Here is a 16869-nt window from a genome sequence, read left to right on the forward strand (position 1 = left end):
AGACACTCACCTGTTGTGGTGCCAATCTCCACCACGTCTTCATCTTCCTCCTGCTCAGCTTCTTGGGTTGGGGGTATTTCCCCTTCTTCCAGAGGGGGGGGGGGTCTCTGGTCTCCTGGGATGAGGGGTGTCCGAGTCTTTTATCCCCAATGTAAAACAAAAATGGTATACTTAGCACACAGATATTTGATGGCAGAACTAGAAATAGGAAACATTGCTCGGAAGTGGGGTACAATTGTCTATTTTAGCAGAGTTCCAAGATATATATTTTTTATTGCCCTTTGTCAAGCTGCAATACTTTACCTGTTTGGTACAAGCATCACAGATGTAACCCCCCCTATAGTATACACTGGAGCACCTGTGTGGCCCCCCCTAATAAAAATGGTGTTCTTGTGTCCCACACTAGTGCTCCAGTGTCCAGATGTGAAAACAGCTGCTCAGTGTCCTCTCCTTACACACAATCTAGTTTGCATTTCATTCTAGTAACAAACCCATCTACACAAACAAATATTTGGCATCCAAGTAGGCCCCCAAAAAGTGTGAAAATGCATATGGCCTAAACAATGGTGTTCTAGAGGCCGAAAGAAAAATGTTTGATACGAACGAATAATGTGCCCATGAACATTAAAGTTGACCTTTTGAAACGTTACAACTAATAAAAGCATATGGAGCAGAACGAACGTAATAAAGACAGAAAGAATAGGAACACAGCACAACTACTTACTTTTTTGCAGCACTCTCCGGATCTTTCAGTACTGCTCTGGCTCTCTCAACTTCAGGTCCGACCACCGCTTCCTGAGCTGATCTTTAGACCTTCGTACCCCGAAATTCCGCTCTAGACTCCTGACCACTTTCGCCATGATCTTGGCCTTTCGGATGTTCGGGTTGGGGTAAGGCCCATATTTTCTGTCATAGTCGGACTTCCTCATGATGTCGACCATCTCCAACATCTCCCCAAACGACATATTTGTGGCCTTAAAACGTCTCCTTCTGGATCGGGACGTGCCTGGATCCGGGCTTTCCTCCTAATCCTCCTCGTTGCTACAATTAGCCCGCACCTGCTGTATGTCCGCCATCATGCTCTTCCCCCACTGCGCCGAACGAAAAGGGGCGGGGAATACACTAGAAAGAACGTCAGGGGCGGGCGGAGTTACACCCATGCGCAGTGTATATAAAGCGTAACACGCGTGCGTATTACGTTTGATCTGTGAGCGGAGGAAGGAGCATTGGATGCGGCGATCGTAGGAACGAAGGTAAGAGACAAACTTGGGCCTATACTGCTTCTAGATTGAGGCCTATATTGTAACAAGATTAGGAGAGTTTTGTGTGACATTAGGCTTTGTCTTGTGTTGTGTCTTGCAGTGAACATGGATATGGTACTGAAAGATAAGGACTTCATTTCAGTCTTCATAGAGATGCTAAGGGAGCTGCCCTGTCTGTGGGAGATTAAACCCCCATTACAAGAACCAAGCAAAGAGGAAGGCAGCACTGGAGCAATTGTGTGAAATTGTGAAGCAGGTGATCCCCACGGCAGACATCACTTTTTTAAAGATTTTCATTGGTGGCCTGAGGAGCACATATCTGAGGGAGCGAAATAAAGTCCTTGATTCGCAGAGATCCGGAGCAGCAGGTGACATCTATGTCCCCAGGATGTTGTACTACGACAGGCTGCACTTTCTGGCAGGCCAGACTGAACCTAGGCCATCCCTCTCCAGTCTTCCTTCCACGCTTCCTTCCCCCCCGGCTGAGGCTTCTGACGCCCAACCTGGGCCTTCCAGGCCATATGTGGAGGAGCCCAGATTGAGCCAGGTATAGCATTCCTCTAAATATTTCTGCTTGTCCAATCAATGATGTGAACTATATGTTAGTTGGGAGTACTAATTAAGGATTGTGATTGATGATGCAAAACATTACAACTATGTCCCTTTTTCATACACAGGGAAGTCTCAGCCAGGAGGTGGCCGGGCCGAGCCGGCTGGCTGATCTGCAGGTCCCTCCATCCCCCCTGGAAACAGAAAGTGGCAGTAGGAGGAGTGCCCTAGAGGAGGCGGCTATCAGATTCTTTTGTAGGGCTACAGAGGTCCTGGGAGCACCACACACCAGGCAGGAGAACATTGCTGCATTCATAGCATATAAAATGCAGAGGATGGAGGAGGGCCAAAAAGCCATGTGTGAGGCCCTCATATCTGAGGCTCTGGCGAAAGGTATGAGGGGCCAAATTACACCTCACACACAGCTTTGGGATGGTCCTCCTCCTCCTCCTGCAGATCCTACTCCTCCTCCAGGTCCTACTCCTCCTCCTGCCACATCTCCAACTGCACAGCCACAGCCCGGAAGGAAGTGTGAAAGGAAGACCAGACAGTGAGGACCCTGGATCCAGTCTGGTGGGCCAAAAAATGCAGCCTCTTGTGGTACCACAGCCTGCGGACACACATGTCATCTGCTGCTATCCAAGTCTCTGTGAATTCCGGACCAGACTGCCCTCCCTTACATATGGACTCCTCAGGCCACCAATTTTGATGTTGAAGAATTGATGTCTGCCGTGGGGGTCCCAGGCTTCGCTAATTTCTCCTGTTGATCCAGTGTTGCCTTCCTCTTTGTTTGGTTCTGATCCCTTAATAAAGGATTTTTGTTTTGAATTATACTCTCCTATGTGTTTTACTTCAAAAAGGACAGTTTGTTTGTGAGGATTCAGGTACATTTCAAATATACAATGTGAAATGAACAAGGGACACCAACACCAAACAATCTCCTTGAGATTAAATAATAAAAGATATCAATGGTGTTGGGGTAACCTGACACACAAAACATAAAAAATATTCTGGAGTAAAAATAAAAATAACATTGAACAAAGATCAGCCTTGGAAAAAATCCAAACATTAAAGAAAAAAAAAGGCTTAAAATCCAAAATAAAAAAAAAATAAAAAATATAAAACTGTCAGATGTGACAACTAATAACAATATATTCAGGGAATCCCACTAAAACAACACAAATAAAAGTTTGTGAGAAGTGTGTGTGAATACGAGCAGCAAAACGACTTAATTCTTGTCACATTATAAAGAAGAAGAGAGTGCGCTGTATTAAACCATTTTGAACATTGCAGCGTGACGAAAGTGCTGTATCCATTGCGAACGCTAAGTTTACCAGAACGAGCTGTCCCGTGTTGGAATTTCTTCTGAGCATGCGTGGCACTTTGTGTGTCGGAACAGGCCACACACGGTCGGAATTGACGCAATCGGATTTTGTTGTCGGAAAATTTTATCTCCTGCTGTCCAACTTTGTGTGTCGGAAAATCCGATGGAAAATGTCCGATGGCGCCCACACACGGTCGGAATTTCCGACAACACGCTCCGATCGGACATTATCCATCGGAAAATCCGACCGTGTGTACGGGGCATAATAGGTGCATGGTCTGACCAGGTGATGTTGTGGATGAGGGAGGTGTGGATATTTTATAGTAGCCACTTATCTGCAATAAACAGGTCTTTACGAGAGTAGGTGTTGTAATGCGGGGAAAGGAACGTGTAGTCCCTCTCAGCCGCATGAGAGCACCTCCACACATCATACAAATTATTAGTTGTTAAGAAAGAGTTCAGAGGGGATGCAAATCTTTTGGGACCTGAGGATGAGTCCATGTCGTTGTCTGGTACTAAATTGAAGTCCCCGCAGATCAGCAGGTGCCTTTGTTGCACACTTTTAATTCTTTTTAGTGTGGCCTTGAGGAATGACATTTGTCTCTGATTAGGAGCGTATAAAGTCACAATAGTGTACAGAGTATTTTCTATAGTACACAGCAAGATAATGTATCTGCCTTCTGGATCTAGGATACAGTCCTGTAGCTGGAAGGCGACAGTGTCTCTAATAGCTATGAGAACCCCCCTTTGTTTCTTAGAGTAGCATGCTTTGTAGATATGAGGAAACGATTTGTGTTGGCAGTAGGGGGTGTTATCTTGGGCAAAATGCGTTTCCTGGATGCATAGGATATCACCGTTGTAGGTTAATGCCGTTTTCCACATAGACGCTCGCTTGGCTGGGTGGTTCAAGCCTTTCGCATTGATGGATAAGACGTTGATATCCATAGTGATGGTGAGGTGGGTAGTGGTTCTGTGGCAAAGACTTACGGTTTTCTATTCAGGTGGCTGTCTTCCTGTGATTGAGCTGAATTAGGCGTTTGCTGGAGGTTCCTTGGAGGTCCTGGTATCAATAGATGTCCTGAATTCGCACAAGTTCTCTGTCTGTATAATCAACAACATATAATACAGTTATTGCTTGTGTTATTGGATGCAACAAGGCTGAGCTAACGCCTGAGAACTATAGGGTCAAAGTTGTAAACCAAGTAATTGTTATGAAGCAGTGGATATACAACAAAAAGAAAGGAAAAAAGGTAAAAAAGAAAAAGAATAAAAAAAACCTTTCAAACTCAAGCTCAAAAAAGGTCAGTAAGCAATTTCAATTTCTGACCAGGAGTGGAGGCAACGTTCAATAGAATCAACGAATCCGGTGTAACTTAGAAAGTAGTCGGACCAGGGATTTAGGTCATTGGTGTGGTTAGTTGCCATGGGATATATCATTTTTCCATAGATCTTCGGAATTCCCTTTGTTGACGTCCTGGTTATTGTAGGCCAGAGTTGGAGGGGGTCTCATTTCTTGGAAGTTCAGGGATGATTCCCCAAGAATGCAGGAGTCGGAGACCATCTTTAGGATTGGATACTGTTTGTGTTGTCCCGTTTTTGGTAATCACCACTGTGGCCGGATGGCACCATTTGTATGAGATCTTGTGATTGTTAAGTGCCTTAGTGATGGTTTTCATTTGCCGTCTCAAGTTAAGGGTGTACTGGGATAGATCTGCATATAGGTGTATCCCATTGTAAGGTGCTGTGAGATCTGGAGCTGATCTAACTTTTGCTAGGAGCTTTTCTTTAGTAGGGAAAAAATGGACTTTCATCAGGATGTCCCTAGGGACCGATGCATCTAGATGTTTTGGTTTAGGTATATGATGTATGCAATTGACAATGCGTTCGATCTGCGATACCTCAGGGATCAATTTGTCAAACATGTCTGCTGCATATTTATGCAGGTAGGTAGGGAGGACCGATTCAGGTTTTTGATTTTGGCATTGTTTCTCCTCGAGTGGTCCTCGAGGTCCGCGAGTTTTGCTTTTATTCGATCTATATCCTCAGCTTGATCCTGGTAGGCATCTATAAGGTCATTTACTGTCAGGGTACATTCATCCATTTTATGTTCAATGTGTTGTACTCTCTCCCCCATGCCCTGCATCTCTGCTGTAAATTTGTGGATTAGAGTGGATAGATTAAACATGAGGGTTGATTGTAGAGATAAAAGCATATCTTTCATTACCGTATCTAATACCGGTTGTCCGGATGTCAGAAAGCTCGCAATGGATGATTGAGTGTTTAGGCCCACAGTGTCTGTGTGCAGATTGGTACTCACTGCGCCTGAGGCCTATGTAACAGGATACATCCTCATTCTTGCTTTAGCTGGGCTGTTGGTGAGCGGGCTATGTGAGGGTGATTCCCGGGATGGTAGTGGTCTCACATCGGTATCCCAGTCACCAGAATTCTCATCCGGAAGGTCGGTGTAAGAAGATGAGGCCTGAGCAGCCGCACCACCAGCGCCATCTTGCCACTTCTCCCCATCAGTGGCCGGCATCGTGAAGAAGTCTGTGAGCTTCTTTGGCTGTCTTTCCTCCTTACGTTTGCAGGACAGCATGGAGGCAGGTTTTGACCGTTATTCGGAGCTCCATGTGGGCTTTGGATGTGCTGTATCCCTCTGGCCAAGTCTATATATCCCCAGTCACTGACAGAGCTAACGGCTCAAGCTGCCATTACAGTCGCGCACAAGCCACGCTCCCCTCGTAATTACAATTCTTGATATAATATTTCACAGCAGGGCCCATTCCAGTGCCCACCAAGAGTAACTGTGAGGGCTTACAGTTTTCTGGTACCACCAACACCTAAGGCCCAATTTTCCACAGAGTGTATAGGGCAGGCCGTCTAGTATATACAGGCGGTCCCCTATTTTCAAACATCAGACTTACAAACGACTCCTACTTACAAACGACGGGAGACAACAAGGAGTGAGAGGAAATCTACCCCTAGGAAGGGAAATTCTCTCCTGTAAGAATTAATATGGGAAAAAGGTGTCTCCCCACTGATGCTTTATCACCAATCCTTGTTTCCCTAATAACCCAAAATTTTTAAAATCCAATTGTCATTGGGACAGAAAGTGAGGTGAAATCTTCTGTACAGGGGCACAGACAGCAAAACAAATGTTACAGGGGTGATGATAACCCTTCCCTATGTTATCCAAAAAGCTAAAAAATAGATTTTTGTACCTGTTCCAAATTACAGATTCAACTTAAGAACAAACCTACAATCCCTATCTTGTTTGTAACCGCCTGTATACTGCTGCTGTTCAGAGTATATAGGGCCTGGGGGCCCCATGCCTTTCTTTTCTTAATTTGGGTGTGGGGTTCACCTTAAAGCGGAGGTCCACCCTAAAAAAAAAAAAAATTACATAAAAAGGCTCCTAAAAATGTGGAAAAAAAATTGAAAAAAAACATTTTTACTTACCAGAAATGGCTGTTGCCAGGCAGAATGTCCTAATCTGACACTTTCTATTCTGTGGTAGTCTTCATTCTTCCTCCTCACGTTGTCTTCTGGGAAATGGAGCGCACTGTCTTTTGGGACCTGTGTGTCCTATAACACAGCTGGCCATTCACAAAGTGCCGTGCGACTTGCGCACGCGCAGTAGGAAATGGGCAGTGAAGCCGCAGTTCGAATGGTGGCGCCAGGACCAGATCCAATGGATGTATTGGCCTCGGGCAGCCAACATCACCAGCACCCTGGACAGGTAAGTGTGCTTATTAAAAGTCAGCAGCTACAGTGTTTATAGCTGCTGACTTTTAAAAAAAAAAATTTTTAGCTGGAACACCATTTTAATATCCATACCAGACCCAAAGGGCCTGGTAATGGGCTGGGGGGCAACATTACATTACAGCCGCAAGCAGTTTTAAATGACTTTTATTCCTTTAGAAATGTCATTTTGTGAAGGGACTGTTCTAAACATGGGAAAAATGCACCACTTTACAGGCATACTAAAGACACCCCCCAGGCATGATATTTAAAGGAATATTTCACTTTTATTTTTTCACTTTAAGCATTATTAAAATCACTGATCCCGAAAAAACAGCCATTTTTAAAAAATTTTTTGCATTGATTCATGTCCCCTTGGGCAGGACCCGGGTCCCCAAACACGTTTTATGACAATAACTTGCATATTAGCCTTTAAAATTATCACTTTTGATTTTTCACGTTAGAGTCCCATAGACTTTAACGGGGTTCGCGTGTTCACACAAATTTTTGGTCTGTTCGCCGCGAACTGAACCGGGGGGGGTGTTCGGCTCATCCCTACTTTCCAGCTGACTATCCACTGACTTACTGGGTCATGAGAATAGACCGCTGGCCAGAACTTGCCCAGTATGCTATTGAGTTGTTGGGCTGCCCTGCATCCAACGTGCTTTCAGAACGGGCATTCAGTGCTGCAGAAGGTTTTGTTACTGATAATAGAACGCATCTGTCCACAGACTCCGTGGACCATTTGACTTTTATAAAAATGAATCAGTCCTAGATTACCAGCTATGAAGCCCTTGATGCCAATATCACTAATTAAGTCTTTTTGGGATGTGGAATCTCTGCAGGATTTTGAGGCTGCCTAGCTCTGAGAGTGTTCAATCATTTTATCTGGAAGAATGTTTTTGATATAGGTTTCATGGGCACAATTAACACCCACAGACCAATTTTTCAGCACCTGTTTGACAGAGAGTACCTCTATAGGGTTACGGTGGGAAGGGGCCCCCCACACCTAAAGATTATTTTTTCAGCCACTGTTTGACAGGTGCATATCATTGCAATTTTTACAGCAAGGCCAATTCTTGCTTTCATCAAGAGTACCTCTAAAGGGTTACGGTGGGAAGGCACCACCGACACCCACAGACCAATTTTTCAGCACCTGTTTGACAGAGAGTACCTCTATAGGGTTACGGTGGGAAGGGGCCCCCCACACCTAAAGATTATTTTTTCAGCCACTGTTTGACAGGTGCATATCATTGCAATTTTTTACAGCAAGGCCAATTCTTGCTTTCATCAAGAGTACCTCTAAAGGGTTACGGTGGGAAGGCACCACCGACACCCAAAGACCAATTTTTCAGCACCTGTTTGACAGGTGCATATCATTGCAATTTTTTACAGCAAGGCCAATTCTTGCTTTCATCAATATTACCTCTATAGGGTTACGGTGGGAAGGCACCGTTGACACCCAAAGACCAATTTTTATGCACCGTTACTTCTATCCAAAGTCAAAGTGACACCAGAATGTATCCATAAAATCTCTAATCTTGTTCCCAGTGCACTACATTGTGGCCTCATCATACACACTGGCTACCCACCTGTTGCTGAGAAAAATAAAGGCAGCTTGCAGGGAAAATTTCATTTTTTTGGCTTAATAGATGCAATTATTGCTGCAGCAGATTCTAGACATGGTACAGATCTGCCACATTGCAGGTAGACTAAAGGGACCCCCCAGGCACTATATTGGAAGGAATTTTTCATTTTTATGTTTTCACTTTAAAAATAAAAAAATCACTGCTCATTTAAAAATGACGTTTTTCACAAACTTTTTTTTTTTATTGATATATGTCCCCCAGGGCAGGACCCGGACCCCTATAACCATTGTATGCCCAATTATTGAATATAAGCCTTAAAAATGGGCACTTTTGATTTTTGATGTTCCGGTCCTATTGACTTTAATGGGGGTTCATTATTCAGGTCCGAACTTTTGCGGTGTTCGAAAGTTCTGGTGCGAACCGAACAGGGGTCCTTTTCGGCCCATATCAGCATCATTACTTCCGCATACTGTAGACCCTAATATTTTGCCTCTGATGATATGCACTCGGATGAAATATGTCAGGCTGGCTATGAGACACAAGCACGCTGAATGTCGCGGCTGTTTTGTTTTATGATGATCGTTATCTTTGACTGTACATGTAAGTTGCTACAATAAATCCTTTCACAAGTGAGACGGGCTTCACTATATGCTGCTTTATTTCCACTTGTTGATGATATCCCCTTGATTGGGTGAGACACCCACTGACTGCTGGAAGTTTACTGCTTTGTTGCTGCCTGGAACAAGTGAATGGATGCAAGCTTTGCAGTGTATTTTAACCATCTACTTACTAGTGATGGAGGAGTTCAGATGTGATTCCTTGGGAAGTTATTAATCAATGCCTATCACTTGCTGATATCTGGTAAGCAGATTTGATTCTCACATGGTGTGGTGTGCTTCCCTATACACAAGGAAAATTGGTGAAGGGATTATCATCTTTTCCTCTTTTAATACTTCAAAGACTGTTGCTTTTTATTAGCGCTGCATGTGGACTTTTAATATATTCTAATATTTCACCCGTTACTTGGACCGTTCATGCTCCTATTTCCTTAGATCTCTCCTTACAACATTCCACTTCCAAGACCTGTCACTGGCAGCTTAATAAACACTTTCTTGACTCCACAGTCACCGGGGAAAGACTAGCCAGAGATCTGGATGAGATTTTTCAACTGAATGTTGGTTCTGTACAGGAAGTCTCGACCCTCTGGGAAGCACACAAGACCTACTTCCGGGGCTTATGTATTGCCGAGTACTCTCACCTAAAGAAAGATAGCGAGGGCCTTCAAGTATCTTTAATAGCGGATTTGAAGCTGGCAGAGCGTAGGCTTGTGGGTGCCTCTACGGTTGAGGGCCTACGTAAAGTAGTATCATTACGTAATCAGTTGAAATCTCTAGCATTAAACAAGGCAGCTAAATCCCTGATGTGGGCTAAACAAAAATTTTATGCATTTTCTAATAAACCACACAGAATGTTGGTTAATAAGCTTTGCCCCTGTCCTTTCCATTCTTTTCTTGACCCACTCACTCAAATTGATGGTACTCCCGCCCACTGTCCTCAAACCATGACTAAGGTTTTTGGAGCTCTTTACTGTAAACATTGTAGTTGTCTTACCCTGGAAAATCACTTTAATGCCGCGTTCACACGAGCAGACTTTACGGCAGACTTTGTCCGGCGGACTTTTCGACGGACTTTAGGACGGACTTTCCGAATGAACGGACTTGCCTACACACGATCAACCAAAGTCCGACGGATTCGTACGTGATGACGTACGACCGGACTAAAACAGGGAAGTTCATAGCCAGTAGCCAATAGCTGCCTTGGCGTCCGTTTTTGTCCTTCGGACTAGCATACAGACGAGCTGACTTTTCGACCGGACTCGAGTCCGTCGGAAAGATTTGAAACATGTTTCATTTCTAGGTCCGTCGAACTTTTGGGGAAAAAAAGTCAGCTGGAGCCCACACATGATCGAATTGTCCGACGGACTCCGGTCCCTCGGACCAAGTATGCCGTAAAGTCCAATCGTATGTACACGGCATAACTTTACACAAGATAATTTTGACCAATTTGTCAAAGATCTTTATCTACCTAAACTAACCTCCTCAGACCTTGAAAAACTTAATGCCGCTATTTCCCCTGAGGAACTTGCAAAAACAGTCAAAGATCTTCCCCTTCATAAATCCCCAGGCCCCGGTAGTCTCACATATCACTACTATAAAACTTTTTTCCCACTTTGACACCACATATGCTGGAGCTGTTTAGAACATTGTTCCATGGAGACACCCCACACTTGATGAGACAGCGGGAGTACACCTTATCCCTTTTCACCGATGATATTCTATTAACACTGATGAACCCTATCATTTCACTTCCTTCCCTACACGCTCTTCGGCATTCATTTGGGGCCATATCAGGTTATAAAGTTAACACTGCTAAAACTGATGCTCTACCCTTACACATACCACCAGATTTATTAGCACAACTTAAAAGTACATACTCTTATAAATGGTACCCTTAATCCCTTAAATACGTTGGTATCCAGCTTACCCCCTCTTATTCTAGCATCTACTCTGCTAATTAACCCCCCCCCATTTCAGGATATATATCGATGCCTCCACCCATGGGCTTCTTACCCTATTTCCATGCTAGATAGAATTAACATTTTGAAGATGTCTGTTTTACCATGATTGCTATATCTCTTTGAATCATTGCCGGTTGCTATACCTATTAGCCAACTTAAAGCTCTCCACAGATGTTTTCTGAAATTCATATGGAATAACAAAGCACATCATATTGTCAGCTCAGTGGTCTTTTCTCTCAAAACTCAAGGTGGTCTAGGAGCCCATGATATTATTAAGTACTACTATGCCTCACACCTCAGGGCTGTTATCTCCTGGTCTAGTCAGGTAGCTCCAAACAGGTGATCAGAAATCAAATGGGGGTCCTATATCCAGTACATCCCTGTTCCTTGGTATGGTCCTGTTCTCTTCAAACTGACCCCGTATTGAAGCGAATGTATCTAGCACCAATGCTATTCACCATGTCAATCTGGTATAAATGTTCCCTGAAGTACTCTCTCTCCTCACCATGAACTCCTCTATCCAATATTCTATTTAATCCAGTCCTGCCAGATAGTCTGTCCTTTGGACGTTTGTTGCCATGGATTCAGGCCCCTCTTTTTCAATTACACAATCTGGTGCACCATGTTACTCACAGATTACATACTTTTGCAACACTACAGGAAAAGTTCTCTATTCCTCAAAATTTATTTTATTTTAATCTACAAGCAAGACATTTTTTCCAATTAATGTCCCCTTCCCTTACCTTAGATGTTCCTACACCCTTTTAACACGCGTGTGCTGAGGGGCCACACCAACTACATTTAATTTTCTCCATATATCAAATACTACAGGATTCCAACACTGTACTAGAAGACACACACGTATGTATGCGTAAATGGAGCATGCTCTTAGGGCAACCTATATCTCTTCAGATCTGGGCAAAAATTTGGTCATCAACTTTTAAATCCTCTAATGCCCCGTACACACGGTCGGACTTTGTTCGGACATTCCGACAACAAAATCCTAGGATTTTTTCCAACGGATGTTGGCTCAAACTTGTCTTGCATACACACGGGCACACCAAGTTGTCGGAAAATCCGATCGTTCTGAGCGCGGTGACGTAAAACACGTACGTCGGGACTATAAACGGGGCAGTGGCCAATAGCTTTTATCTCTTTATTTATTCTGAGCATGCATGGCACTTTGTCCGTCAGATTTGTGTACACACGATCGGAATTTCCGACAACGGATTTTGTTGTCGGAAAATTTTATATCCTGCTCTCAAACTTTGTGTGTTGGAAAATCCGATGGAAAATGTGTGATGGAGCCCACACATGGTCGGAATTTCCGACAACAAGGTCCTATCACACATTTTCCATCGGAAAATCCGACCGTGTGTACGGGGCATAAGTGTGTGGTGCAGAGAGAGACTGCTGTGAAGATTCTAATGTTTTGGTAGAGGACTCCGGAGATTATTAATCATTTAGACCCTACCCTTTCAGTTGTGTGTTGGCGATGTGGGCTGGAGATGGGTTCACATTTCCATATATTTTGGTCATGTCCTCTTGTTCAGTCATTTTGGTCTGAGGTAATGCAAATACTTCAGCATGTGATAGGCCTACCACTCCCTTTAGACCCCATCCATTATTTACTAGGGATCCCTTTTTTGGGTATTGCAAAACCGGTTAACCGTTTGATCTCATATATCCTTTTAGCTGCTAAGTGTTGTTATCAATTGTTCCTCCTTCCCAATTACAACTGTTGCAACTCATAGCGGAAATCAGGAGGATGGAATACCTTACAGCCACTGTTCACGACACAATTTCCCAGTTCAATAAAATTTGCGAACTTTGGGATCAATCTGAATATGGGGAGCGCATATCCTAATTTCACCACTGGAGTCTACTGCCTTTTGTAATCGCATGTGTTCTTATATTTGCTTCCCTGTATGATCTCTTATTACTAGACGACAATCCAATTGTTCCTGCCCAATACCTTGTACTTATGCTACTACAACTCCTAAACTGTTTTTCTTCCGCTGTTCACTCAATACTATATATGTTTGAATATCGTTTCATGTCTTTCGGTTTCTATGCCTTTGGTACTTTTGAGATTAATGCTCTGTACACTGTTGTATTTCTGTTTCCTTTTTGAACTAATAAAAAAATACAATCCCCCAAAAAAAAGACTTTAAGCCCTTCCTGACCAGTCGCCGTCATTTTACTGCGGCAGATCAGGATGGCAGGTGCACACACACAGGTGTGCACGCACACCAGGGGGGCGATGCTCATGGGCGATGGTTGTGATGACCGTCGGCCACAAGCGATCGCGAGCACGTGAGGCACAACAGGGAAGTGTGTGTGTAAACACGCAAATCCCTGTTCTGTTCTGAGAGGAGTGACAGATCATGTGTCATGTGTCACTTTTTACAGTAATCAGTGCATTTTTATAGCACTGATCACTGTATAAATGCCAATGGTCCCAAAAATGTGTCAAAAGTGTCCGATGTGTCCGCCATAATGGCACAGTCCTGATAAAAATTGCAGATCGCCACCATTACTAGTGAAAAAAATAATTAAAAAATGCTATAAATCTATCCCCTATTTTGTAGACACTTGGGGATATTTATTATAGCAAAAAGTACAAAATATTGCAAATTGTCGCTCTTTTTTTGTTTATAGCGCAAAAAATAAAAACTGCAGAGGCGATCAAATACCACCAAAGAAAGCTCTATTTGTGGGGAAAAAAAGGACATCAATTTTGTTTGGGTGCAGCATCACACGACCGCGCAATTGTCAGTTAAAGGGAAGCAGTGTCGAATCGCAAAAAATGGCCCGGTCATTCAGCAGCCAAATCTTCCGGGACTGAAGTGGTTAAAAAGTGTCACAAAAATCTGAAAAGCTGGTCTTTAAATATGTATTTGTAAAAAAAGGAAATATGTGTTTGTAAAGAATGTAGCAAAATAACATTTAAAGGATTTGTTTAAAAAGAGTGTACACATTGAGAAAATTAGTGGAGTACACTGATTTTGCAAATTATTTTAAACATATGTTTACCAAAAAAGCCTACACATTTGAAATTTGACATTTGAAATAAAAGTATGCAAATCATTGACCTCAGACATTTTTATTTTTATGTTTTATAGGAGCACGGGTCACCAGAATCAATAAATTAATCAATTTCAACCTAGCACTATAATCCACTCTGCCTCTCTGCCAGATGCACAATTCATTTAAACCTTAAATGACCCTTTAAAAGATTATCATAAAATAGATTGCTTCATTATATATTAATAGGTAAAGTATGCTAAAGCACACAATGCTAGAATGAGTGATCTTTAAATACTATAGATAAATGCAGCATATATAAAATGACAAAATAATATTTTGAGAGGTCTGCAAGGACATTCCCTTTCCTCGAGCTCATTTTATTTTTCCTTGTCAAAAGAAGTTTATTGAGTATACAATGTTATAAAGATACATAAAGTAAGTTTACAAGGATCTATAAAGTAAGCTCATTGTTTTACAGTAGGGTTTATATAGGTAAATATCATGAAATTTCAAATATTAAACATTGGGTTCACGTAAACCTAAATTAAAGATATATATCATTTCCTTAGTTACTTTTGTAGGTATTTAAATGATTTATACCTACTATACATATTGTTTACAAGTAGAGTGTATATAGGTCAAATAAATTCTGATAATGAGCTTTAATCATAAGGTGGAGAAAAGGAAAGAGAAAGAAGAAAAAGGGTTGAAAGGTAGAGGTATGGTCCACAAGGTTGTCCCGCTCGTCAGTTTATTATTCTTTTTAGTTCTCTTTGAAGCCTTAGAATGGGTGTCTCTGTAAGTCATTTAATCTGTTACCATGGCAACAGGACAGAGTCATTGAAGTTTGACAGGAACTGTTGTTTTATCCAAGGATGCCAAAGTTTTTCAAATTTTGGAATTTGATTTTGATCGATGGCTACCATCTTAGCATGGGACATTGTATTATTCATTCTGTGAATTGTTTCTGCTAGTACCAATGTAGGAGATTTCCATGCCTTGGCCACTGTTTGTTTTGCAGCCGTTATTAGTTGGATCATTAGTTTGAATTGAGAGAGTGTTAACCATTCCGGTTTTAGATTAAGTAAAGTTAAATATGGATCTGGTTGTATTATTTTTTTAAATATTTTAGATGCAATCACGAAGACTTCCTTCCAGAAGGTTTGGATTACTGGGCACGTCCACCATATGTGTAAATATGTGCCTATTTCTGGGCATCCTCGAAAACAAAGAGCTGAGGTATTAGGTGAATATTTTGCCACTCTAGCGGGTACAAGGTACCAGCGAGTTAGGACTTTATAATTTGTCTCCAGTGCTAAGATGTTGGGTGAAGATGACTTAGATGTGAGCCATATGTTAGACCAGTCCGTGTCTTCTAAAGTTCGTCCCAGGTCCTCCTCCCACCTCTGAACGTAAGAGGGTCTATTAAGATTTGCTACTCCATATAATTGATTATAAAGTGATGAAATTGTACCTTTAGCAAATGGATCTTTTGTACAGATTGATTCAAAAATGGATAATTGGGATAATGGTGTATCCCCCTTTAGGAATGGTGTATAGAAATTTTTGATTTGGAGATATCTAAATATCTCAGAGTTTGGTAGATCATATTTTTCTCTAAGCGATGGGAATGAAAGGAATGATTTAGATGCTATGAAGTCATTTAGTGTCTGAATGCCTGATGTTGTCCAAGCTTTAAAAGAATTTGGGTAGATCAATGCCGGATAAAAGGCCGGATTTCTGATAAAAGAAAGGAGAGGATTGTGTGGAGATTGTAACTGATATTTGGTTTTTAGTTTATCCCAGAGAGATAAGAAGTGTTTAGTTATGGGATTATGAATTTTAAAGCGGTCTTTAGGATCAAGCCATAATAAATTTGATATTAATAGAGGGTCATTTTCTGAAGCCTCTATAAATACCCATAATGGGATTTCCTGTTTTGCATGGTATTTGGACAGACTGGCCAAATGTGCTGCTCTGTAGTAGTTAGTAAAATTAGGGTATCCCAGGCCTCCTTTATTTTTGGGAAGATGTAGTGTGTGTATAGGTATACGTGGTTTAGAAGAGCCCCATATAAACGAAGTTGCTCTTTTTTGTACTATTCTCAAAAAATAGGAAGGAATTGGAATAGGGAGGACCCTGAATAGATAAAGCAATTTGGGTAGAATAGTCATTTTGATTGCATTAATCTTCCCTATCCAGGATAAAGGAAGTTGCGACCATTGTTTTATTAGATTTGTGATCTGTCTTAATACAGGAGGATAATTGGTTGAGAATAAGTCAGAATGAGATGCTGTTAAATGAATTCCAAGATATGGGATTGATTTTTCTGCCCATGTGAATGGGAGGGCAGCCCTAGCCGGGATCAATTCCATGTTTGTGAGTGAAATATTAAGCACTAGGCATTTCTTAGGATTAATCATAAGGCCGGATAGGGCTGCAAATCCATCAAGAGCTGGTATTAAGTTAGGACCAGAGACCTGTGGTGATGATAGAAAAAGTAATATATCGTCTGCAAATATACATAATTTGTGTGTAATACCTCCTACTTCAATGCCAGTTATAGTTTGGTTTGTTCTGATGTATTGGGCCATGGGTTCGAGTATAAGGGCAAATAATAAGGGAGATAATGGGCAACCCTGTCGGGTACCTCTTTCGATATTAAAGGCTTCAGATTTGTATCCAGCATATTTTATATAGTCTTTGGGTTTATTATATAATGCTTTGATCCATGTTAAAAAGTAGGGTCCAAAACCCCATTTTTGTAATGAATATTGCATATATTGCCAGGATACT

This window comes from Aquarana catesbeiana, linkage group LG05 (genome assembly GCF_042186555.1).
Source record: "Aquarana catesbeiana isolate 2022-GZ linkage group LG05, ASM4218655v1, whole genome shotgun sequence".
NCBI lineage: Eukaryota > Metazoa > Chordata > Amphibia > Anura > Ranidae > Aquarana > Aquarana catesbeiana.